This window comes from Lissotriton vulgaris, chromosome 6 (genome assembly GCF_964263255.1).
Source record: "Lissotriton vulgaris chromosome 6, aLisVul1.2, whole genome shotgun sequence".
Lineage (NCBI taxonomy): Eukaryota > Metazoa > Chordata > Amphibia > Caudata > Salamandridae > Lissotriton > Lissotriton vulgaris.
The window spans coordinates 1595366184-1595393371 of record NC_141694.1 but is presented as its reverse complement, the minus strand read 5'-3'; the positions used below and the strand labels follow the sequence as shown (position 1 = coordinate 1595393371).

The following is a 27188-nucleotide window of genomic DNA, read 5'->3' as shown; positions in this document are numbered from 1 at the left end:
GTATATGATCATCGCTGGGGAAACCGGTTTGCTCTTAGATAATTCAATTGAATCTGTCACCAACTTTCAGGATACTATGGTGTTCATCTGCCATTGGATGGATTATAACCATCTGAAGCTGAACCCCGAAAGACGGAGGTACTGCTGATAGGAGATAGTCGTATCTCCTGGGGCCCTCACTACTGGCCGGCAGAATTAGGTCCCTTCCCCAAACCCTCGGCTTCCGTAAAAAGTCTGGGGGTGACTATTGATAGAGATCTTTCTTTAAACACCCAAGTGGGCACAGTGGTTTCTAAATGTTTCTTTCAATTGCGAAAGATCCAGAAGATACATCATTTGCTCACCCAGGCAGCACTGATACAAGTTGTGATTGGCCTAGTTTTGTCCCATTTAGATTATGCAAATTCAATCTATCTAGGCCTTCCCTCTTATCAGATCAAGAGGCTCCAGCTTGTACAGAACCAGGCAGCACGACTGATTTACCAGCAGCCCAAGTGGCAATCGGTCAGACCCCTGATAAAACAGCTACACTGGCTCCCACTGCTTCAACGGGCCACTTTCAAAACTGCTTGTCTCACATTTAAGTCCCTAAATTGTTACAGTCCTATTTTCATCAAAAACTTGATCTTGAGATACATCCCGACTCGTGATCTCCGTTCCAAATACCAAAATTTGTTGGTGAGCGCAAAGTTCAAGCGGAAGCGACATGGCGGGTGTCGCTTCAGATATCTGGCGCCCCAACTCTGGAACTCACTCCCATGGGAGATCCGTTCCTGCCCCGATCTGCTTCAATTCAGAAAGCAGCGCAGGACATGGCTGTTCATACAGGCACATGAGTAAACCAGCCCCACTGCAGTCAACTCAGAACAGCTCGGAACAGCGCCATGAAACCTTGGTCGAAGTGCGCTTTACAAATAGGTTATAACATAACATAACATAACAATTTGGAATGGTCCTGCAAAACCTATTGCAATTTTAGTTCACAACATTTTTGGAATAGAGACTAATTTCATCTCACTTACACAGGATTTCCAGTGTTTATCTGACTTTAAGCACTCGGAACACATATCCACATATGCATTAACATCAGCATCTAATCCTGGCCACCAGTAATAAGCTTTTATAAGTTTCTTTGTTGATGTAGAACCTGGATGCCCTTTATGTGGCCAATGTATTATTCTTTTTCTTAACTTAGTTGGTGGCACAAATAAATATCCTCTGACTAACAAACCATTCTATATACTCAATTCTTCAGATACCTGTTGAAATGGTTGAAGAGTGCTACTTAAATTTCTTATAGGTCACCATTGACTTGTGACATATTCCATTACTTTACTTAAGATATTATCTTGTTTCGTCATGTCCAACCAATCTGACTCTGTTATAACTCCTTCAGAATCTTTAATGAAATCAACACTGGAAACAACACACCCAGTGTCTTCAATCACCTCAGATTCAAAATCAGAAATTGGCAATTTTGATAAGAAATCTGTACAAATAAACTCCTGTAGTTTTGCTAAAAGTCTTACGAGTCTAGAGGATGCTCTGCCATTACCTCTTCCTGTACCATCCATCATATAAATTAATGGCTTATGATCAGTAACTAACTCAAAAGGTTTACCCCATAAGTACATTTTTAGTTTTTCTACAGCCCAAACACATGCCAATGTTTCTCTTTCGATGGTACTGTACGACTGTTCTGCATTATTAAGTCTTTTTGAGATAAAAGCCACTGTTTGAATTTTTCCTTTTACCCTTTGAGTGAATACGGCTCCAATTCCAAAACCACTTGCATCCACAGTCACTATATTGCTTCCTTTGGAATCATAAGGTTGCAAAGAAGGTGCTTCAATAATTGCTTTCTTCATTTGAGTGAAAGTCTCTTCTTATTCTTTACCCTATATGTATTTAACACCTTACCGTAACAAACATCTCAAGGATTCTACTTTGTCTGCATAGTTAACCACAAAACGTAAGTAATACTCACTTAAACCCATGAATGATTTCGGAGAGTCCTTGTCCTCTGGTTATGGTGCTTCTGAGATTGCTTTGACTAAATTAATTTTTGGTTTGATTCCTTCAGGACATAAAACATGGCCTAACTACTCAATTTCTGTCTTTAGAAACGTGCATTTGCTAAGCGAAACTGTCATTCCTCTTTTCATTAATGTACAGAGTATATTATCCAACATGTCATAATATTCTTCCATAGTACTAGCATGTATTAGTATGTCATATTGGAATGTTTCCACTCCCTTAATATCTTTTAACATAACATCCATTAGTTTCAGAAATATACTAGAGGCTGATACAAGACCGAATGGTAATCTTATGAATCTAAATGCACCAAACGGAGTGACAAATGTTGTATATTTTCTCGAATCAACTGAAAGTTCCACCTGGTAGGCTGACTTGAGATCTATTAACGAAAAATATTTTGATCCAGAAGTTTCTGCCAAAATTTCCTGTATTTTAGGCATAGGGTGACAATCAACGATGATATTTTTGTTTAAAGATCTCAAGTCACCACATAGACGAACGTCACCAGTCCTTTTTTTTATTATAACAATAGCAGAAAACCATTCAGAAGAATTAGTTTGCTCAATGACTTTTTCTCTGAATAGTTTGTCTAATATTTTTTTCAAATCATCCCTAACTGAAAGCGGTACATGTCTTACTTTATGTTTTATTGGTATTGCACCCTTTTTAATGTTAATTTTGTGCTTAAATCCTTTCACACAACCTATGTGGTCCTCAAAAACTGCTTCATACTTTTTAATATGATTTCCAATTTTTCACTTGCAACATCTTTTTACATAGCATATATCAATATCACCAAGAACTATTGGTTCTTCTGCACCTGGTTTTAAAATGATACAGAGTTTAGCCAAATGTTTCCAACCAACTATATTCCTTCCTTTTTCTGCTACATAAATGTTTGTGTTTATTTACCTTCCTTTGAAATTTAAGTTGTCTTCAAAACACCTGTGCATCACAATATCGATTTCACCAAAAGCCTTGGGATTAACATCGGATGGCAAAAGGCCTTCACCTTCCCATAATTCCTCAAACATTTTGTCTGAAATAATGGGTATTGGTGTACCTGAATCCACCATAATTTGAAGTTTGACTGATCCTGTTTTAACATTACCAAGAGGACCTTTTATTCTGCCTGTACTTCCTTCTACTGGTAAAACAATCTTGTTCCACATTTCCTCATCAAACTCTTCAACAGTGCTGATTGTAACTTTTAGCACAAACTTGCTTTTAATATGTTTGCAAACAGATGAAAAGTGACTGACTTTTGAACATTTGGCACATTTCTTACCTCTATCTGGGCATGATACGTTATCAGCTTTGTGACTTTTAGAAACACACCTGTAACAAATAATAAATGTATTATCTTATACATTTCCAGTTTTTAAACCCTTTTCATTTCTATATTCTTGCTTCTTTCTTTCCTGTAATGCAAAAACATTTGCAGAATGAACAGCTTCTGTAGCAAGAACTTCAGAAGATTCAAGTGATTATTCAATTCCTTTTCCAATGTCTATTCCCTCTTGCAGCGTAGGGTTCCTGCAGGTCAATAACCTCTCTTGAACTGTTTTAGAAAAACAATGGAAAACAAATTGGTCAACCATGTCTCTAAACTCGTATTTAGGGGTCGATTCCGATTAGTGAAAAACTGCTCCGAATAGCCGTTTGGAGCATTTTACTCGTACGAATCGTACCCTGCAACGTCCCCCGTACGTACGACGAAGTACGATTCGTACCAGGAGCTGGACTCCGTACGAATCGTACAGAGACCGTACGAATCAAATCCCCGTACGAATCTCCCTCAGAACCCGCTGTACGCGACATCTGTACGGGTCGCGGCTGCTTTTTCCGACCCGGCAAGTACGATTTGTTTCGGGTATGCACCGTACGACCCTTTTTCTACGGGAGCTGAAAACAGCCGTAAAAGCAGAGTTCGCCCCGAAACAGGTACGGAACCCCCCCCCCCGGGTACGGTGCATACACCCCATGATCGCAGGGGTACGGTGCGTACCCCTGCGATCACAGGGTGTACGCACAGTACCCCGCAATCTTGGGGTGTACGCACCGTACCCCATGTTCGCTGGGTGTACGGTGCGAACACCCTGTGATCGCGGGGTACGGTGCATACACCCCATGATCGCAGGAGTAGGCACTGTACCCCTGCTATCATGGGGTGTACGCACCATATGGTGTGTAAGTGATTGTGTGCTTTTCCGTACGAACCGGGGTATGAGGACGCCATTTGTACGGTCCACGTCAGGTAAGGTCCTTACCTGACGTGGTCCGTACAAATCGCGTCCTCATACCCCGGTCCGGATCGTACTCGTCGGGTCGTACGGCATGTGTACGAGTCGTACGGTTAACTGTTTCAGCCTTGCAATACGTACGGATCGCGACGATTCGGACGGATTGACGGAATACGGATCGTACTACGCAACTCCGACGGACGGGTACGAATCGTACGGCGATGGCTCCGGATGAAAATCTTACTGACGTTTTTTTTCCAGGATCGGAATCGGCCCCTTAGTTGCACATACTCCCAAAGGAGCAATGTATTCCGCTATTGTCTCGTTCTCCTTTTGCTTCCTCATGCTGAATCGATGTCTTCCAATCCTTATGTTTGGTTATTCACCTAACTGTTTTTCCATCCATTTAATGGCTTCCTGGTAATCATTTAAAGAAATGAATTGACCTGGTGGACTTTCATACTCAGGTAAGCAGTCAAATATCTCTTGACCTGCAGCTCTTAATAATCCAAACCTAATGGCCTTTTTACCCTCTGGATCATATCCTTTTCCATCTATAGCCACTAAAAAATGTTCAAATGCCCTCAACCAATTCTTCCATTTCATATTAGGTTTTCCTGGCTCATTAAGAAATGCTGCTGGTACACATATTGTATTGCTTTCTGCCATTTTTCTTATTTTTAACGTCTTATTTTACCAAATGCACAAATATATCTATTTCAATATTTCAACTGTTTATTTTTGTTTGTAAAGTTCTTCCTTTCCTCTTTAAACACTTTATAACTAAATGGTATAATCTTTACCATCGAAATATGAATCGCCTCTTGTGCTCTGTTCGGTTTTCTTTCTGCATACACTGAAGAAACTGACACGAATACTCCCTGCGTATGTGCGTAGCATTAATTGTGCCTTACTTCAAAATGGCTTCACGCAAGTTTGCACACATAACATGATGACGCATGCATTTCTTTGCTTGCACTTCACACGTCACAATCAGCAGGAGTTCTACAGGAGCTGCGCGCGAGGAAAAATCGGTTGGAATAATCTGTTAACTAACGTTAAGAACTGCGCGCACTCGAGTGTTACTAAATGAATATTTCTTTGAAGAAAATGCAAATTACGCGCTTGATAGTTTTTTTAACCAACCTTCTTCAAGAAGTCTTCTTCAGGTTCTGTTAAAGTTGTTATTCATTTGAATATGTGTTTTCTTCTGTTTTCCTTGGTCTTCCTCTGCAAGCCTTCCACAGGGATTCCACTTGATCCTTAAAAACTCTCAAAAATCGTTGCCAAATTGTCGTGACAGAATGAAGTAATGAAGTGAGTTTAGTATAAAAGGATTTATTGATAATTAATGACCTGCGAGCAGACAGGATATAACGAAGCTTATAAGTAAAATAGAAGGCAAGGAATGACGACAACGTTCTACAGACATGCCAAGAGACCCGATTCAGGCGGGAGACTACTGATTTTTCAAGCCAAAAATGGCTTTATTTTAGCTGTCAAAAAACACAGTTGATGGACAGAATGTAGAACAATGTCATACATTCACCCCAGTACAAGGATCTGGGCCTAAATCCATCGTTTTGCATATAGCCATGTCTGAACTGGGGTGGCAGAGTGGGCTAAAGAACGTTGATGGATTAAACCCAGATCTTTTGACTGGGTGTGAGTGTTTGATTGATTCAGATTCTCCGTCCATCACCACCCCCTTTTGTACCGTTTATTTTAGCTGTCTCCCGCCTGAAATTGCATTTTCTACAATTCTCCCAAGTCCCTGTCCTAAAATGTTGGCATGTATGGTTCTATGTCATCATTTAAATACCAACTCAACATTCTAAATATGACATAACCGATCTACCAACAAGTTGGCAAGTATGTTACAGAGTAGACTATCATAGAGTTATTATATACAAGAATGTATGTTCAACAGCCCTCATATTAGATAAAGGCTTTATCTAATGTGAGGGCCCAGAACTCTGCACATTCCAATTCAACCTCAGAAGTAGTTTCAAAGAGTGCTACAACGCAGAACATTATAGTGTAGCTTGCTTCATTAAGCGTGGCCATAATATTGTCACTACTGTACCGCAGCCGCGCCCATGAGTTAGGTTCCACGATGTTGTACACGGGAAGAAGAGCGCAAGATTCCTGTCAGAAATATCGTCACATAAGGCAGCAGAATGCATAAGCTCATCAAACGAACAGCGACTCAAGAAAACGTTATGTGGCGCATTTGCACTTTTTAAAGACCGTCTCAAAATCATGGGGCACATGTGCAAAACCAAACTTCTTGGCAATATGGTTAGGCACCACCCCTTCCGCCTAGCAGACGCCCATCTAAAATGACCGTCGTGAACAACTAGGTTTTAACTAAGAAAAGCGCCTCTATGGGTAATAAGATTGGTCTCTTTTGAAAGCAGAAGCAACTGATGTGAGAAGAACATACATCAAAACTAATGCACATAAGAACAGACACATACTAAGTGATTAAAAATGTTTCTTTGTATCGCTAAGATTTCAAGAATTGCGTACCTTACTAAATTATTCCGTCAAAAGAAAAATTGCTGCAACAGTCCGTACATTCTTTTTCATTTTCAATAGAATCATCACCCCAAAAATGTAGTCAAAGATGGATACCTAGCTGCCTAAACAACAGGACCAGGAGCTAGCTCGGCATTCGCTGTCCTCTTTCTATGTCTACTGGCACCCTCCTCCCATTGTCCGGATGCAGCGCTTGCTTCTTGCTGGGGCCAGTGGGTGGCAGGGGTGTTGCCTGGCGGCTGTTGGCGCGTCAGCGCAGCTGTCGGGGCGGAGCTAGCGGTGGCGGCTAGAGCGCCTGGTTGCCATGGAGACTGGCTGATGTGGGCGTGGCCGTGCGCGCGCGGTGGTGCGGGGAGCAGCTGCTGGTCTGTGACACATAGACACACACGGACTGTACAGAGCGCGCGGGACACGCTACATGTCTGTGAGTATGTGCATTGTGTCTGTCGGTAGAGGTGGCTGCTGCTCTGGGGCGTCCTGGGAGGCCGCGGCGAGCGGTACAGTGGAGTACGGGAGGGTGACAGCACTGCACCCCAGGGGCTGGCCACAGACTGCGGCTGGAGCTATAGACGCTTCGGATGTCCGGGTGCTGGCCAAGTGGTGAGGTTTGAGGCTGAGAGGGCAGTGCGCGCGGGAGGGTGCTGCCTGAGCATATGTTGTGAGGTGGGTGGGGTGCTGGGCGGAGAGCGCATAGGATCGATGGCTCTGTGTGTAGGCATTCCGCGTGGTCTGTGGATGGGGTCCGCGTGATTGAGGTCTGTACAGTGTGTATGGGAGTGCTCTTGGTGGAGTGGAACTTGCGGTGTTGTGACTGAGGTTCTGGGGGTACAGGCATGCTGATTGGTAAGTGGGGCGTGCAGCACATGCACTTTGTGGTAGACAGTGTGGAGACCAGGGTGCTTGCTCGCAATGCAGTGCAGTGTGTATGGGAAGCAATGCAGGCGCTGACAGCAGTGTGTCTGGTGGCCAGGCAGTGCCGTGGTCCGCATGGCTGCGGATACTTTGATATTTCTTCCGGTGTGAGCCGGGGCGAGGATAGCTATACTTGGACGGAGGTAGTTGTGCACGATGGAGACGAGTGGCAGAGCGTGTAGTGTGAAGCTGGGATTGTGTGGTGTTGCTGCAAGGATTGCTGGCTGTGCGGCTTTTAACCCTGCTCGTGCGAAGTTCTGCAGGGATGGCAGCGAGTGCTTGGTGTTTGTACATAAAAAGTGCACACTCAGCCTCCCCCGCGTTCATGGGCCGCACGGTGCACATGGGGGAGGCTGGCTGCCCTGAGTGAGGCGGCCCGTGCCCGAAGTGCGCCGGCAGCTGTGCTTTGTGCAGGGGGTGACTCCTCCCCGCAGCACGGGAAAGGGCAAGGACCCCCTCCCTCTCCTGCGGGTGACAGACACGTGCTCATGAGAAGTGGATTCTCGACCAGGACGGGCCCCCGAAAACGCGCTGCCAAGCATGCATTTCGAGGGAAAGTTTCGGCTCCGGTTACACGAGGTTATCACTGCACTGTCGTGGCCTAGCTCAGCAGCCTGTGTTCCCTAGAGTAGACCTACCGTCTGCAGGGGAGGTTGCCAGATCACAACTAAGATTGACAGTTGTTGAGGAGCATATCTATATTTAACCACATTACGCTGTTTATTTTAACTGTCCTGACTTGAGTTTCAAACATAATTAGATTTTTGTACTGGTATGTTGGCTCTCATTCTTTGTCTCGGTACAGTTTTGTTAATAGGTTATTTTGTTAGCCTGTTTTGAAGACGGTCCCAAACAAGCTAGAATACATTTTAAATCTGAATAAATTATATACATTTTGTAATTGTTCTAAAATTCTTAATGGTTTTTAGGTTGCTCGCCATTAGGTAGATTTTTCAGTATTAAGTGGCGAATACAGAAAATGAAATTATTCTTGACCTCCATGAGAGATTTCAGTCAGAACAAAGTAACATGTTTTCTATACTTTTTATCGCTGGAATGCTACTACATAGGGCAGATTATTTGAAGAGATTTAATCCGAATAGTTTCGCATTGGTTTGAGGGTTGGGCGTATGGTGTTTGTGCTCTTGTAGGCTGTGTATGTTGTATATTAGAAGTTGCATTTTCCCTAAAACGCCCCTATGATCTGTAACCCTTAGCGCTGGTTTTGCTTCGTGCGTGCGACTTTCCATTCTGGCTTGCCCAAAGGAAGGGTTGCTAAGAGACGCCAAACGTTGCTTTACGTCTCATAAAAAAATATGCTTGCTTCCTAGTATGGCACAGTGACTAACTGCCTTCCCCCAGGTGCCTTCTGCACTGTTATATTTTTAGATCCGATTTTGATGGTCTACTTTACCCGCCTCTCAGCAAGCAAGAAACTCATAAGAGGCTTCCGGGTCAGTGATGAGGTGTTCCTATGACCCGACGAACTCCAACTTTTACCTCGATGCGCGGCGCATCACCATTGTGCCAGATTTAAGTAGAAGTGCTGTCAGATGTTCAAGCTGGCCACCACGTGACCCAATCAGGAAATGGGTGGATGTCTTGGTGCCATATTTTGTTATTGATCCTGACATTATATTTCGCTTGACGTTACCGCAAATATTTACTTCTTTTTGTTTTTTAAACTTTTACCTAGAATATGCCAACCAGTTTTACAATATCTTTTTTTTTTTTCTTCATTAGAGCGCACTTTCACAATCAAGAAGTTGCCTTTTTGTAATTGTGTTTTTGGAGTAAATAAGCCTTACGTTTCTTGGCGTGTAGCAGAACTTTGTTGATATACAAATCTCACCGATTGCCTTTCGTGCTCAGCTGGGCTCATATTTTTCTTTGATTTCCGTTGCGCTCTCCACCGTTGGTTTCTATTGTTTAGGTGACCCGATAGGGCTATTGTTGTTGTACATATTCATCCTGTATACTTTTTTAAGGACACGTATCCGTTTTACGTGAACAGTTTATTAATCTTCGGTTCTGCGTGGCTCAGCTGTGTTTTTGACCTCGGTAACCCTAGTGTTAATCAGTTTCTACCCGATACCCCAAAGCCACATCCTTTATAGCACAATAAAGAAAGTGGTAATGCTGATGGTTAAAAAGACTGCTTGGGGGAAGGGCAGTACTTAATTCCGCGGTGTCGGTCAACCTGACACAATCTAACAATTGCGTTTAGTAAAAACTTCACCAGTTACTGGGTGCTTGGCTGTGCACATAGTTTAAGGCAAGTGTTATTTATGTCCCTTTAAGAAGACATTTATGCATTTATTTCTTTTTACATAAATCCCTCAGGCAAAAAGGTACGAAACGTACCCTTACTTTAAAAAAAATGGCAAGGACCATGATTTCGTCTACTTCTTGTCTCACTCAGATTGTTACTTAGTATGAACTCCTTTCTACTTTTCTTGCTCTCCTTTCGTCCCTGGCTCTGGTGACTCAAACGAATACTAATAATTCCCTCCCTCCAGGATTACTCCAGACCTATTCCCTCATTATATTAGTTCTGCGGATTTAATGAATTTATCAAGTGGGGGAACTCTTCTGCCTATGTGTGCACTTGTTAAGTTTGAATGAGAATATTATTTTGTATATGTGTATTTATAGCAGGCATTTTTACAAACTTCTCCTTTAAGTTTCCAATGTGCCTCTCCCCGCTACACAGACTCTGGCAATACAGTTAGTAGGAAGTCCAGGCTGAGCTAAGGCTACCTTCCTGCATTTTATTGTGGTTACTTTTGCATGCAAACTATGGAACTCTGATCTTCAGCTCAACCCTGTGGGAAGATCTCAAGTTTTCATCAAAGGATGTTGAAATCATTGTTGGAGTTTCTACAAGGTTAGTGGGTGTAATTTCCAAATAAGGGTTGCCAGCATTATGGCTGAAATATGAGGTTTATCTTATTCACATAGTACTAGGTTTTTTTCACCACCATTCATTAAGTTAATGCTACGTGGTGAAGTTAAAGGTTTGTTGGCGGTTTAAGAGCCCTGCAATCTTGGAGCTCCTCGTAGTTCAGATTAGGCAGTAAAATCGTGGTTGGATTCTTTTGAGAATTGGATCACATCATTAACCTAATCTTGAAAAATATATTTCACCCAGCTCTCTCACTTTTAAGTGTGCTGAAAGAGGAGAGTAGTAGGTAGGTCTAAGGAAAAACATATGTCAAAAGATTTGTTTATGTATTGGGAGATATAGATTCCCATAGGGGTCTCCTTTCTGCAGAAATCTTGTCTTCATGAATACTTATTAATAGCACCTTTGTTGAAGTGCCCAAGGGTGCAATAGTCTGAATGTGTCTGGCTGTGATTCAACTATGCCTGCCCCTGGCTATGAAAGTCTGAAAAATATTGAAGACTGCTTGGTGTGTTGGAACTCATAGCCCTAGGGCAGGTCTTGATTATACATAGGTTAGTTGTAGCCATTGTGAAGTGCCTAATTACTACGTTGAGTAGAAAGACAAAACATTGAATGCTAAAGGCTACTATTTTAAGGCACCAACTTGAAATTCTCACATGTACCTGTTTTTATGTAGGGCTCCTGGTTTTATTGTATTTTTTTTCTTATGTATTTGTTCTAGCACTAATGCACCTGTATACCATGACCATTTTCGTAACAAGTGCCCTTCTGCAACTGTTTTAAACTTAATCAGAATAACTTGACCGATTGTGTTTGTCTGCAGACCTATTGCCCTAGTAGTCGTGATACACAACATCAAAGATCACTCAAAAGAAGACTTCTTTTCAATCTCTCTCTATTTTAAAAAATAAATGGAGATTTTAACGTTCATTTTTTGCCACTGACTGTCCGAAAGCATTTTGTGCGCCCAGACGGTGTGATTTTTACACAGCAATTTGCACTTCATTCATAGTTTCAGACCTTTGGGATGAGTGATAATGATCGTGCAAAGCCACACAACCCCACATCCTGAAAACTTTCTTGCTTCACTGAGTGAGGACAGACGGAAAATTGAAGGGAGGACTCAAAATTTTCATAATTTGCACCAGATTATAACCAATTGGGCATATGCCTTTATCTTCAAAAGGGGGGCAGTTTGGGCTTATGTTGGAGGTCTGGTTCAGGTGCAAGTTATGGCCTAAGTAGTTTACATTTTCACCCCTGAAGCTCTTAAATGTGCTCATTCTTTCCCGAAATTTCAAATGCAAGTTCTCTGTTTCTTAGATAAGACATACAAGAACATGTGATAGCTTCTTTGCGATCCAGGTCTATCTTCATCAAGCGAGTTGCTATAATAAATAGCATTTTTAGTGTAACACTTGGATCTCTTTGGGCAACTCACTCCTCTTGAGCGAGGACACAGTGGTGTGAAAGAGCTTCTTTTCTCTTCTATACACTAATTGACAGTTTCCTCACATAATACTTTACTTATAGTTGGTGCCTTTTAGAAGTGTGGGTAGTGGCCAAGACTTGTACGTGCAGGTGTCTGTCATCACACCGTGGCCTGAACATCAGGGTTCTGGTACCAACTTATATGTGGGCCATTCAGCTCCTTCAGTTGTTGAATTTGCCCTGTCAGGCAACCAATTAGACACGCTTTTTCCACATTTGACAGCAAAATAAGACTAACCTGTATGTTGGCAGCTATTTCACACACTGTCTAATGATGTTGCAGTTTAAAAAGCTATGTACCTTTTAACCTCTCATCGATGTCACATTGTGAATCGCTCTGCACACAATACGTTGCAGTATCCGCGTAACCTCTACTCCGTTTCGAGCAGAATGGCCTGTCTTTGTGGACCAGGAACTGCACAGCAAGCAAGATGTGAAAACCTCACTTCCATACCGGGGCATTAATAATGTATGTGCACAATGATACTGGTTAATTTTATCAAACCATTTCAGGATACGACTTCAGATTTTGTACTTTGCATTGAAATCACCTTTTTTGTTTTCCTGTTCTCATCCTGATGGGCAGCTGCACAGTTTCCAGTGCGAGGCCACGGATTGCAAACCAGCATTGCCTGATGCTTGGGCCAGGGGGGTGGTTTGATCCCTCGGGGACCAGAATGCTCCCGTTGTCCTGGATACATGACATCATGTCGCATTGTAATCAAATCCAGGCTGCTCGCCGCCGTGTGCATGGGATTCGAATCTGACCTCCAATCTCAGCAGCCTCTCTTCTTGGGATGGATGACAAAGGAGAAGGGCGTTTTGATCAACTATCCTTACGCAGAACAGCGCTATAGGAAATCAACAGATTTGTTCTATGGACATATAAAATGGGTCTTTGCATGGGGAGGTATGGATCCATGTGTGACAAAGGGGATGCCCTCTTCTAGTGAAGAGACCTAGACAGGCAGTACTGTGGAACGCAGTAGTAGATCACTGGGTGGCATTGTAAAGGAGTGAGACCGCTGCACAGTAAATACAGAAAATTCTGCTTGTACTATAAGTTTTTTCCAGCCTTAAAAATATTGTCACTCTGCTGGATATTTTTCACAAAGCCTCGTATTCTTTTTATGAATAAATAGAGCGGTTTCTTTGCTTTCCCTTTCCTGGTACAATTGACATCTGCGGAGTTCATTCATTAAAAGTAATTAACGTAATTAGTTTGTTGCTTGTTTTCCCCGTAGGGTTTTCTTGTTTTTGCCTTCCTAAATAATCAAGGCAGTACCTGGGTGCAGTGGATGTTAATTATTTTGTTTCATATTTTGAATTCGCAAGGCTCTCGCTGCATTTCAAGTCATAAAGTTCAAGCCAGGCAAAGGTTGCTCTTCATAATGTACATAATTAAGAAAAAGCAGTGCATGGACAGTCGTCCGCCAAGGCAGTCAATGTTCAGAATATGCAGGGTAGCTTGATGGTTTAAAATGTGACTCTTGCATTTATTCTGGTGAGATTTTATTTGTACACTTAGTGCATATTCTGTTTACAGCCGAACTATCAACTATCATTCCATGTCATTCAACATATGGGCACTCCTGCGCGTAGTCTTGAGTATTAGCCATATCTGTTAAAACCTTTTTGCCTGCCATGTGTGGACCAGAGAACAGGCCTGCAGGCCAGCAAGGTGGCTGAAAGCCCGCTTCAATGAAACAAGAAGTACGTGGCTTAAAGCAGTTGTTTGAGAGTGGTGGGCCTTGGAAGATGGGAAACCGCGGAGTCAGCAGGAGCTGCCGGAGGAGCTTCTACCTTCTCTTGTCTTCCCTCTCCTCTGAGTGTTCTTGTGGTAGTGGACGGATGAAGGAGGGCGAAGTCTCGGGTATAAGGGAAAGGAAGTTGAGGACTCAATGATGCAAGTCCATCACATTTCCTGATCTTGTTAATAGACTGGTACACCCTTAGGGTGTGTTTGGACAAGGCCACTGGTCAACCATACATTTCCACTTGCTAGGAAGTACATTTTGAGCCCATGCACTGTTTAAATTAAATCGCAGTAAATAAATGCCTGCCTTTCATTGTTTAAAGACCCAGTTATACTGAATGTGTTCTAAAGTGATAGGTTGGTATCTTAACATGTCTCCGTAGAGGAAGTACCCATTCTTTAACCTATATTCGCAGTGTTGTTTGTCTTAACTTTCATTGTTAAAAAAGGCTATACATGGGTGTGGAAACTAAAATGTTTTTCAGTTTGACGCCGGAAGGCCAATGATGCAGACCATTGAGCAACGGGACTTCCTGTAGTTGATTATGTGCCTTTCGACCATCAGTACTTTTATGGTCTGGGGTTGACCATATTGCTGGGTTTTACATTGGGTTCTCCCGCGGTACGCGAGTTCCCAAAATGTAGGCTGGCCTCCTTTACGGATGACTGCAGTGTGTCGAAGTGGTCCTGCCTGAGGAGAACTGTGGGTTTCTCCAATGGCATCTGAATGTGAGAGCACGTTGCTTAGCAACTCATCAGCGAGGCGCACCCTCCCTCCCTGATGCTCACCCACTCCGTGGCTGCCTTCAGCCGTGCCAAAGAGAACACACAATGTCGGTGCCTTATTAACCCTCCAAAAAATAGCAGCAGAGCGAGCTTGTTAACTGCTAGCCTCTCTTGTGCATGGGACTCGTGCGTAAACCATCATACCTGTGATGAAACTGCAGCAGTGGCAACCAGCTGTCTATCGCCACTACAGCAAGAGCAATGTTCGTCAATGTAGCCCCAATAAATCGTAGATGGAGTACTTTAATCAGAGTATTATAGTGATTGAGAATGTATAATGTCCCATCTAAATCAGTACTTTGATATTTTTCTCGTGTGACAAAATCGGCAGTGCCCTACCGAGCGCAAGTGCTGCAAGTGGGTAATTATGTGGAAGAAGTTTCCAGGTAAGGAAACAAAACTGAACAAATAACTACAGTCTACATAGTGAGTTTAAGATCTATTTGGGACATTTGGCCATGATTAACTGCAAAGACCATGAGAAGAAACATTAAACTTTGCCAGAAATAGAGCAAGAATCAAAAGTTTAAAATCCACTATTTCTAAATAGCAGCAGACCACCTTGGCCATTACTAAGACGTTTTTAGATTCTACACTTTGATAGCACATATCACAGCCTTCATCCAGCTATTTAATTATTGAAATGTGCTTTATGTGATAAACCTGCTTGTCTTTTTCCTTTTAAAAGATCTTATAAAGCCACGTCTTTATCTTTTATAAAATAGTCCTGCTCGCCCCTCCCTATACCCCTTATCTGACCATTGTTCTTTATTTACAGAGTTTTTTGGGCAAATGACTTGTCTGTCCGTGATTACGACTGACTGACATGCCCGTTCTACAGTTGTAGATACTGTTTGGTCTATAACTTCAGAATTTTTTTGTATTTAGCAATGACCGCTCCCAGAACCAAGCCAATTCCTCAGATGAGTATGGGCTGTTTTTCTGCCAGCAACACATCAGGGTGTGTTTGACAGTCATTCCTAGTGGCCCCTCTTTCCAAACGACCACGCCCCCTTTAAGCAGTGAAGCCTCACCTATCTTTCCTAACAATGGGTTCTAAGACCCAGTCAGTGACCCAGTTACCAAAAACCTGACCAACCCACCACCAGCTCAACAAACATTGTCAAAGCCACAAGGTCTGGTGTTGGCAACCATCCTTTTGACTTAGGCATTTCTTGTTTTGTTCTGTCATGGTTTTTGCAAATCGTTATTATTAGGGAAGCTGCCGGGCCCTCATCAATATGAAATAGCAATAATTGATAAAATAAAGGAAGGTCCAAAAGGGTTTTACACCTTCATTAGCAGGAGATAGGAACTGATGAAGCTGAAATGTGTCCTGTGCTGTGAAGAGCTAGTAGAAGGCATCCTGCCATCACATTAAGCTCTAAACACAAATTCAACACTAAAGTAATAATTAAGTATATAAAACCTCCTGCACTGGAAGGAACTATCTTTTCTGTGGATGTGCTGCTTGTGTGCAGTAGGAGGTTTAATGTGAATGACACAACAGATCAGTGGATGAAGAGAGCTGGTTGAATACCTTTATAAGCAAGTATATTATACATATAATTTTTGTAAAATCTAAAGGTCTTGGCTAGCACCAGACCCAAAAAGGAACAGGTTTCTCAGCGAAACCAAACTCTCCTCCCGGACTCCAACCAAAAGAGAGGAAAAAAGGCTTAAATGCTGTGTTCTCTCCAGTCACCGTACACACAACTGTTTGTTCAAGTAATCTCCACTTTCAACCTAATGTAATATATCTTGTGCTTCAAATATATTTTTTTTAAGTTAGCAAGAATATTCCTGAAGCATACCAGCCTTCTTGCTGTGATCTCAAAGCACATTCACCAAACTTTCAAAACTGAAGCATAGTTAATGTTTTTTAGTCCAAAATGCTGCCTTGCCCATAAACTTGAAGACCACCCCAATATAAAGCATTTATAGATCTTTAATTGGTCATGTGTCTCCTCACTTGAAAATGCCACACCTAGATTTAAACCCTGAAGCTAGTGCTCAATATCTAATACACTCCCAGAAGAAACACTGGACTATTTCCCAGCTCAAACATTCCATCAACGCACAACATGCTGTTTCCACATCTGTTTGGTATCGGACATTTCCTGCAGCACCTAAATAAGTGTAACCCCTATGAAACCACATTTTCCTTTCTGATAAAAGGGGTATAGCTCAGGTGTGGCAGTGATTTTGTTCATCAAGGAAAGAACACTTGATCTTAGCTGAAGACGCTCCTGCATGTGGTCTCTAGAACCTGCCTCAGAGTACACATCCCAGCTCTGCAGAATATCGGAATTTCTTGGTGACTGAGTCCTATATATATAACTTGTACTGAGGCTTTTCAGTCACAAAAAGTCCACTGTGGGAACAGCTAGGGTTCTACACAGGTTCCTGGATTATGTAAACTTTGTTGTCAAGGCAAGCTCTATTGCTTTACTATTAGACATGAACATGTTTCTTGAGTTTGTCCATGTTGTGATAGAGAAGTCCCTCGCATGGTGATGGATGTGTACCATGGCCTTGAGTTCCCCAATTGTAATAATGTCTGGATGCTGATTTTTATTTTCATGGGTGAACACAGATCATGTGTGTGTTCCATGATGTAGGCCTGTCTCACGGAATGTGGTCTTTTTGGACAGGAGGGGTGCTCAAAGCTGTGATGGGGGTGCTATTTCTTCTTCACCTCCAACCCACCCCATCTCTGTTTTGCTTCTTTATCTCCCATCAACCCATTCTCAGTGATGTGCCAGGCTGTTGCTTGTTCTGGGTCCCCCCCCCACCCGTCTCCACTTTTTTCCAGTCGCTAGGCGCAGAGCAGGCAGGCTTACCACTTAAGAGGCTATGTGTAAAGTATTTGTGAAAATCACATACAGTAACACAATGAAAAAACACCACAAAAAACTCCACAATAGAAATATAGAGAATATGTATCTGAGAAAAGAAGACCAAAACATCGACTATCTAATAATTTGAACCAGAGTTATGAATTTTTAAAGAATAAACCAAAAATAGTGCTTCAAAGTCAATAACGCTAAAAGGTTACTTGAGGTGGCGCTAGCCTGGGGTAAATCCAAAGTTCAGGCAGACCGTGTAGAAGGGCAGGCCGGCTACAGGACTCAGACAGGGCCCACTGACAAAGTATCTTGGATGGGGCAAAGCGTTGACGTTGAAGAGGCGTTGTCGGCATAGATCCGTGCCATTGATGTAAGCTTTGTCGATGTACCCCTGTAAGATGCAAGCACTATGTCGTCAAGCCACGCTGGCTGTAGAGTTGTGGTCGTTCAGCAGCCGCTGCTTCGGCGTCTAAGAGTGATGCGTCAGTTCCGATTGGCACAAAGTCGCTGCTGCGTCGATGTAGAAAAAGCTGCAGAAACCCATTTCTGAGACCTAGGATTGGAGGGGTCACCTCAGGCAAGGGTATGACTCATAGATGGCAGAGTCCTGCAGCACCAGTAGAATTGTAGGAAGTCTTTTATTACCCTGAGACTTCAGAAAACAGGAGGCAAGCCCTTGGAGTCACTTTGGGTCCAAGTGAGATGGGTCCAGTCTTTTACCTCAGCAGGGCGAAGATCATCCCAGCCCTGACTGCCGGGCTATCTGTGGGAGTTAATCAGCCCTTTGCGTGTGGACATGACACAGCCTATTCAAGTGTAACTGTCTGCTCTATCGCCCCCTTCCTGTCCAGGAAGGCTGTCAGATTGCAGGTGAATGCAGATGAGTTTTCTGTCACACCCACCAGTCCTATGTTGGTGGCTGTCTAGAGTGAATGCACAAAGTGTAGCTGTCACCCTGCCCAGACGTGTATTGGAGACAACTTGCAGGCTCACCGAGAAGTATCCACTTTCTGAAAGTGGCATTTCTAAAATAGTAATGCTAAATCCAAGTTTAACAGAGGAGGATTTGTCATTATCATTACACACATAAGAAAATAAAAGAGCTACTCATCTCTGATCAGGAATTTCAGCTTAAAAGTGTATTGAGGAATTCCCAATGCTAACCTATGAGCGGAGTATGCCTTCCAGTAGTGAAAAACAGAAAAGGCTAGATTTCATTACCGGGGCAAGTAAAAAATACAGTTACTCCCTTTCATTCACACAGCATCCTGCCCTTTGTGCTATTTAGGGCCTACCTTGGGGTGAGTTATGTCTGATAAAATAGGAGTTTCAAGCTTGGCAAGTACTTTTAAATGCCAAGTCGAGTGGCAGTGAACTGCCCACACACAGGCCCTGCAGTGGCAACCCTGAGACAGGTTTGAAAGGCTACTTCTGTGGGTTGCAAAATCAGTGCTGCAGGCCCACTAGTAGCTTTTAATTTACAGGCCCTGGGTATATGTGTAAGAAAGTGGCTCTATGTATACTTGACCAAAGTAAGGTACAGTGTGTCCACAGTCTCCAGAGGTTTGGCAGAGGCTAAAGTTAGATATAACCTTACTCTCTAAAGTGGTAGCTTGGTCGAGCAGTAAGGCAGTATCAGAGGACAGTGTAAAGCATTTGTTGTACACACCCAATCAGCAAATGGCCTCACAAACTCAAGAACTGAACTCTAGGTCAATTGTTTTGTATCAAAATATATAGTTGTTTTATTTTAGAACCAACAAGGTGTCAAAATATACTTTCTCAGAATTAGTTACTTTAGTTAAATATGTTTCAAATAGGAAATTGACTTTTTGATTACAATAGTTACAGTTGTTGCAATAGGCAACACAATTTTAAACACAATGCAACATTGAGCTCAATGGGGATTTCTAGATAAATGCAATTAGTTACTTTATACATTACTTTTCTAACCACAGGACTGGATCCTAGATTCAGTCCTGGGACGTCTTCTGTAAACAGTTAAGTAAAAGCGTTTTGGTTACAGTAGTGATTTTTAAGGAATATTATTGGATTTTAAAAGTTGACACTTGGAAACTTTTTCACATAGAATCACCAATGTAATCCTATGGGAGGAAAGTCACTTAGCAGGTAAGTAATGTTATTGATGCTTTTTCTTACTCGGTGTTGGATCCTTGATCCAGCGCTGGTGTATCTCCAGTAAACAAATGAAAGAATGTGTTTAAGTCATACTGGCGATTTTTATTTTTAAAGAATATTTGTAGTTTTTGAAAATCGAAACTTAGAAACTTTTCTGGTGCAAACCAGAAAATGGATTCCTATGGAAGGAAATTTAAGTTACTGGTAAGTACGGCTAAAATTACTTTTCAGGGTCAGTGCTGGGCTAAAAGATGCAGCACTGGGTTCTCTCCTGATAGCAGGTGAGTAAATCGGAATTCGTTGTTCAGCTGATTTTAGATGAATATTTAAAAGTTTCAAAACTCCACACTTTGAAGAATTTTCAAGTGAAACCAGTCAATGTTACCCTATAGAAGAAAAGTGGGTTATCAGCTTTTAGGTAAGTACTCGACTGGCAGAGTTATGGTTATGGGCATAGGCTCAGGGGTCTCCCAGGGTCAGAGAGGTATAGTTGGTACACCCTCAGCGGCACAGGGGCAGCCGGGTGCAGAGGTAGTTAGGCCCAATGTTATCCAATGAGAGGCAGGGGGCCTTCGGTTGGTGGCTGCTGGCAAGCAGGCCACATGGCTGTGGGAGCTGGGCTCCTGATCTCTTGCGCAGGGCAAATGTGGAAGTAGATTAGGACTAAGGTTGCACTGCCAGGGGCACTCCGGCGGCTGGGTGCAGGGTGCTTTTGAGCCGTCAGGCGCTCAATGTTTTTCAATGGAAAACTTGGAAGATGAACAAAAACTGCAGGCTCGGGGACGGAGATTCTTCAGGGGCGACCAACACTTTGAGAGGTAAGTTGGGATCTTAGAGGATAGGTAGGCACCCAGGAGTTGGGCACAGGAGACCGTGGGGTGCCGAGTGCAGGGGTGTTTTTAGATGTCGGGAAATCTTACCCTCAGCTGGTCTTGGTTGGAGAGGTCCCTGGTTGTGAGGCTGCAGGCATCATCTGGGTCATCGAGGAAGGTCCTTGGGCACTGGATTTCAGTTCACAATCGCCGGGGGGGACGTCCTCAGGGTCTTTGTCCACTCTGTCACAGGCTGGGCTCGGCGGGTGCAGAGTGGGCTGAATTTGCAGTTCCTGGCTGGCACCAGGGGTGTTGCTTTTTGAGCAGAACCACTGCTCATGGGAGTCCCAGTCTTTTAGTTGAGCAAGGCAGGCAGGTCCTCTGGGGTTTTCCAGGTTGCTGTCCTCCGGAGACACCGGGGTTTAGCAGGAGCTGGTTCAAGGATCAACAGGCCGGCACGACTGGGGCCAAGTCAGTTGGTATTCAAAGAAAAGATTCCTTTCTGTGTGTTTACTTCAAAGGGTGACCATGAGGCCTATCCATGTCTATTAGCTATTTTATTCATTTGCAATTGACAAAGACAAGAAGGCAAGATTTAAGCTCCACACTAGGATGTTTGTACTTTTTACTCAAAATTTATTTTCATAAAAGCTCATATTTAGGAATTTATTTTTAAATACACATTACAATTCTTACACTGTGGTGCTCTGGTACAGATATATATCTACTGGCTAACAATTCCGTATTACGGTTTCTATCACAGAGTCGCCACTTTATCATATGCATTCAATATTAAAATACACCAATGTAATGAATCAATAAAAAAACATTTTATACATTAAAACAATCCAAATGTCGACGCGTTTCGGTGCGTTTATTGTACTTGATGCACCTTCATCAGGACAAGAATAGATTAAAAGCAGGTATACTTCTTCTTTCTGAAAAAGTAGATAGAATGCATATAGTTAGTGCTAAATTCCTATTTTGAGTATATCCTAGTCGTGGGCATTTACTTCAAGATTGTTTTGCTCTATTCTTACTTTTAATTAGAAGAAAAGACGTCCTTCTAGTAATTTCTATGGACGTTTTGGTCTTAGTTGGTCTGATGGCACGTTCTTTATCAATTCGCGGCCGTCAGAGACCTGGAATCATAATTGCATTTAGGTTCCAATCGCCATTTTATATACTTTAAAAGGCTAAACGTGATCACAATATACTTGACTGCACTTACTTATGTCAAGTGTTGATGGCACATTCTCAATGGTGCACTATTAATGATGTCATCTCCCAGTGGCGTTGTTAAATACACGCTCCAGATAGTTATCTCCTGACAGTGACCTTGAAAATGGAGCAATAGGCTACAATTAAAGAGATATACTATATTTGTTAGATATTATTCTCCAAAGGCCCTGTTCATACATACCGAGCATGTAAAGTATATCGGATTTAACCGCTTTTTCTCATTTCTTGGGTAATCCTGACATCTATTTTAAAATGTTGTCGCTAGTCTCGTTAGCCTGGGACCATCCGCGCTCTTCTCTTTACTTTCAGAGCTGTTTATAAGGTATAGAAAGGACATCAGAGGTTGTTCTTACAAAGATCTTTCTATGGTACATTCTGTCACTTTTAGAGTTTAAAAAGGACATAGATTTTTGTGGTAAACGGTTTACTTTAAAACCAAGTGGGGTTATATTTATCGTTTTACATTTGATAAACACAGAAAATGACCGTTTTTCCTTAAAGTCACCATATTATGACTCTAGGTTTCCTCTTAGAGAGAGCCAAGTCAGTTGGTGTCATCCTCTTGTTAGCAGCTGGTCCGCAGGCTGTCCTTGTTCTTCTTTCTTGATTTCAAATCTGGATCTGCTGAAGGAAGGTTCAGGGTGCCCCTTAATACTAAATTTAGGGGTGTTACAGGTAGGATAAGGGCAGGGACCATTGGTCCCTGCCCTGGGGTGAGTACATCCCCTATCCTGCTCCTTAACTGTGGGGGGGGGGGGGCCAGGAGCCTATCTCTGATTGAGCAGGGCACCCCATCCTGAAGATGGCGGGAGCCCAGAGTTGTGCTTCAGCTCGCCTTTTCCACCTGAGGGGTGGGGTTGGCAGAGGCTGGCACAACCCCTTCCCTTCCTTTGTTTTTCCCGCCGGTCTTCCAGCCAGAGTGGGGGCAAGAACCGGTGGGGGCCAGTTGCTGAGTACAGCAAGTGGCCTGGAGAAGCTCACAACGGCAGCATGCCTTTGAAGCTCCCCCTGCCCATCCTGGGGTAGAAGACCTAGCACCTCACCCAGGATGTGCATTGTTGCAGGTCCAGGAGAGCGGATGGCGCTCTACCCAGTGTCCAGCAACATGTCTGCTGTGTGGCAGCCTCAGTCAGGACACTGGTAGTTGGTTAGGTTTCAGGGGGCATCTCTAAGATGCCCTCTGTAGTGCATTTTACATAAAATCCCACACTGGCATCAGTGTGGGCTTAATGTGCTGTGAAGTTTGATACCAAACTTCCCAGTCTTCAGTGTAGCCATTATGGTGCTGTGGAGTTCGTAATAACAACCTCCCAACACCATATACTCTTAATGGCGTCACTGCACTTACATTACCCAGGAATGGCATGGGTACTGTAGGGGCACAGGGCTCATGCACCTGTGCCCACACCACTGGCATAGTGCACCCAGCTAGAGGGGTGACTGATGTATGCCAGGGCAATGTGTTTGTAGGCATGGCACACAGGGATGTTTAGTTCTGTACCAAGACACTCAGCCTGCCAAGGCAGTGTGTGTGTGTCAGTGTCCAGGGCCCCTAAGGGTGGCACAATAAGTGCTGCAGCGCTTAGGGGTCTTCTCTGGTCACAGTGCCCTGGGTACCTAGGGTACCACTTACCAGGGGCTTACCTGTGGCCAGAGATGAAAATTGTGTTTGGGCTTTAGTGCAGTTTTTAGGGAAGGAACACAGGCCCTGGGTACCTGATTGACAGGGACCCAGGGCACACCAAGGAAAAGTGCATTGGGTATTAGGCAAAAAGTGGGGGGGGGGGGGTTACTGCAACAGAAACCCACTTCCCTACACAGGATGCCATTTTACAAGTAAATCAAATATGCCAAATATTTTTAAACCAATTATACAATGTTCGGATGGGGAAGGCAATAAATTTGGGATGACCCTTAAGAGAGGGCCATTTTTCAACACGTATCCTGTACCATCCAACTAGCATAATCCGGCGACAGAGTGAGGAAGACAACCCTTCAATGTGATTAAAAACCATGGTGGTGTTCCACTAAAGAACTAGCCAAGCATCTTGGCTGTGTGATCACCTCAAAGTGGATTAATTAAGAAAATTACCAAACTATAAACCGGTTTACCGTGGATCAACAGATTAGAACCCTACAAAAAACAAATGTATAGGCCTTGCATCTTCTCCGGTTTAAACTTAAATACAGAGGCAAGAGTGAAAATTAAGAGAACCTTATATGGGGTAAATTCATGCCGTGTTAAAAAAAAAAAAGCATTGATAAGGCATTGAGAGCTCACAGTTAGAATTGACACTGGGCTGAGCTTAGAGCATGGCCAATATATCCACTCTGCCCTAAAGGACCAACTAGGGTATTCTCTCTCCTCTTCCGGAGATCGTAATAGACAGAATATGAATATCTGAGGTCATTTTAATGTCAGCTAGTATGACTGCAAGGAACTCCCGCCCTAATAAAGAAGTTGCACTCTTCAAGATTCGTCTGCACAGAAACTAGAAACAACATACTTGCAAGGTCCTCAGACTATGTCAGCTGATGTTCAGCAATGGAGAAAGGAAACCCCCAACAAAAAGACCATTTCACAGCAGCCCTACGGTTCAGGGAGCATGTCATAATGCCTGAATACAGTGCCACATACCTGTTCAGACTCTCGCCACTACGAAAAGCTCAGATTTTTACATAAAACAGTATGAAACCGTACATTTAATTGAAAAATACGTTCTTCCATGCAAGCAGGGACAAAATACTCATGCTAGTGGGCTGTCATCCCATTATGACTGCGTTACCTGCAGAAAATTTTAGCCTAACTTTGTTCAAAAGTGTTCCAAATTGGCAAATGGATGTAAGCGGCTTTAATAACCTGGGGTTCATTGAAAGCAATGCGTCTCCACTGCCTATCCATTATTGCGACCTCCTTGTAAACTGAGCTCCTTGTAATCTGAGCTGGGATGGTGCAGTGAGCTAAATAACGGTGATGGATCAAGCCCTGATCTTTGGACTGGGTAAGAGTGGTCTGCTTAATTCAGACACTCTGTTCATCACCACCCCCTTTTATGAATCGTTTTTGGCCACTATAGGTGTGGCAGGGTATACTCAGACATGAGTCCCTTGCTCACTGCACCATCAGGATTCAAGCAAGCCGGGCCGACGACGGTTGAAATGCCAGAAACCGGTCCCCGGAAGCTTGTCTCCTTCCCAGTGTAAGAATTGGCTTGGTAGTTTGGTTTGCCCTGTTCCCATCATGCACTGGGACAGAAACAGACTAATTTGCATATAGCCAGGTTCTGAGCTGGGATGATGCAGTGAGCTAAAAAAACGGTGTTGGATCTAGCCCTGATCTCTGGACTGGGTGAGATTATTCTGCTTAATTCAGAAACTCTGTCCATCACCACCCCTTGTTGTTAAATATTTTGTCCACCCTAAGCGTGGAAGGGTATACTCAGATGTGATTCCCTTGCTCATTGCACCATCAGGATTCAAGCAAGCCGGGCCGACGACGGCTGAAATGCCAGAAACCGGTCCCCGGAAGCTTGTCTCCTTCCCAGTGTAAAAATTGGCTTGGTAGTTTGGTTTGCCCTGTTCCCATCATGCACTGGGACAGGAACAGACTAATTTGCATATAGCCAGGTTCTGAGCTGGGATGGTGCAGTGAGCTAAAAAACGGTGTTGGATCTAGCCCTGATCTCTTGACTGGGTGAGAGTATTCTGCTTAATTCAGAAACTCTGTCCATCACCACCCCTTGTTGAAAAAGATCTAAGCATAATTCTTAAACTGAGGATGGCAAAAAGAGCATGATATCAATCCATCCTCACACAATCCCTACTATTCAAATGCAGGGATCATTGTGCTGTGAGCACAAGTCTTTGACGCGCTAGTCCTTCAGGTAGAACATAAATATCCCTGTGTGGCCTGCTCATACAGGGGGCTGCCTGTGCCGCACATAAGAAGTTGAGGGAACATTTGCTAGCCACTATTCTGCATCCAGATGCGCCCTGGCAGCTTGATTCGCAGCCGCATCCCCAGCCAAAATGCAACAGAAAGCGAAACCCAGCTACCCTTAAATAATTCGGCAACCAGAGGAAAGCAAAGGGATTTAACAGTGTGGCATTGTCCAATAATATAGGTTGATGTCCCTATTCCAGCAAGCAGTGCACTCCTCCAGGGATGGCTGAATTGATTAACCTGGGGTTGACAGCTCCTGGTATGGCTTCCAAGGCAATATGTATGGATGCATAACAGCGTGCCTAGACTGCAACCTCAACAATTTGCTATTGGCCACTCGCCAATCTTGAACTCTAAATCCAATATTGCAAAGGAAGTCCAGGTAAAAGCAACAGTATTGATACAATCAAAATAAAGTACACTGAAAACATGCACTTGAAAAGTCTTCTGAACAAGTCGAGGGGGTAAAGGAAGTCCACAGAAAAGAGGATTACACCATGCGGCCTTGAAATATTTAAAGCGGGCCACTCTCACCCCGCCGCCAGAGTTATTCTAACACCATTGCCCTCCTTGTGGACTTCCGCAAGTCTTTGGCACTCTTCCTGAAAATAGACATCAGACTACGATACTGGGCACCCAGGTAGACGGAAGGAATGGAAAAGAGGGAAAGAATCAATCCCTCTGATCAGCCTCTGAAGGGGCGGACTATTACAGATATTGAGGAAAATACAAGGGGGAGAGCACCTCGGTCTACGTCGGCTTCTGGAATGGCTGCGGCTGGGGACCAAGGAAGTAGATGGAACAAAGAGTCCGATCCCTACCTCACTTCCCTTTTTAACCTTGTTGGCCTGAGGCAACACCATCTCTATCTGTCCCAAGACTTTCCCACTGCGCTTAGCCCGTGAAAGGGAAGCTGGATGGCCAGGGCATCCTAGGGGCATTTCTTGCTGGCCCACCATTTTGCCCTGTTCGACTCCCACCATACCCTCATGCCGGCTCTCGCCCATTCTGGGGGAGAGCCTTCGGACAATCTAAAAATTGAGGAGGCCTCCATTGACAGGAAGACAGTAATGGCATCTAGCAAAGATATTTGCTATTTGCAGTTCATGGAAATGGAGAGAACACTTGGGGAATATACCAAAGTCGGGATTGTTTGAGATGGGTCACAGTCTTCTGACAAGGTCCTCCCAGTCTGATACTGGGTTGATTTATCCCAGTTAATGCGGTATCCTGACTATGTTTACAAATTACGAATGACTGACCAGACTGCTTGGACCTGTATCTCTGGGTGTGTAAGATAAATGCATGTGTCTTCCACATAATGCGATATTTTTCTGGCTTGTTCGCCACCTCAGGAAATCCCATTCTGTCAGTGCTGCAATGCACCCCACATGTCAGTGTTAACAGGCACAGCGGAAATAATGGGCAAACACGGGTATCCCTGCCTTGTGCCTCAGCCCAGTTTAAACGTGTTGGAGAGCACTCTTTTTACCTTAACTGCCAGTGTGGGTGCATTATGTAGCTGG

General features: G+C 43.5%; 1 protein-coding gene and 1 long non-coding RNA gene across 3 annotated transcripts in view; one reads left to right on the top strand and one right to left on the bottom strand.

The window, feature by feature from the left end:
• The first annotated feature begins 7129 nt into the window (after window positions 1-7129).
• FOXN2 (forkhead box N2) overlaps window positions 7130-27188 on the top strand; it is an 86777-nt gene continuing 66718 nt past the window's right edge. Inside the window, exon 1 of one of the 2 annotated variants that reach the window (XM_086927764.1) lies at window positions 7130-7248. The gene's annotated coding sequence lies outside the window, so the exon portion shown is untranslated. Of the gene's footprint in view, window positions 7249-7290; window positions 7425-27188 lie in introns of those variants that run through there. The other variant, XM_086927765.1, reaches the window with a different exon arrangement.
• LOC147709177 (uncharacterized) lies at window positions 21334-21781 on the bottom strand. The gene is made up of 3 exons (XR_015296535.1): window positions 21709-21781; window positions 21518-21619; window positions 21334-21415 (listed from the first exon to the last, which is right to left on the bottom strand). It is a non-coding gene; the product is annotated as an uncharacterized LOC147709177 (long non-coding RNA).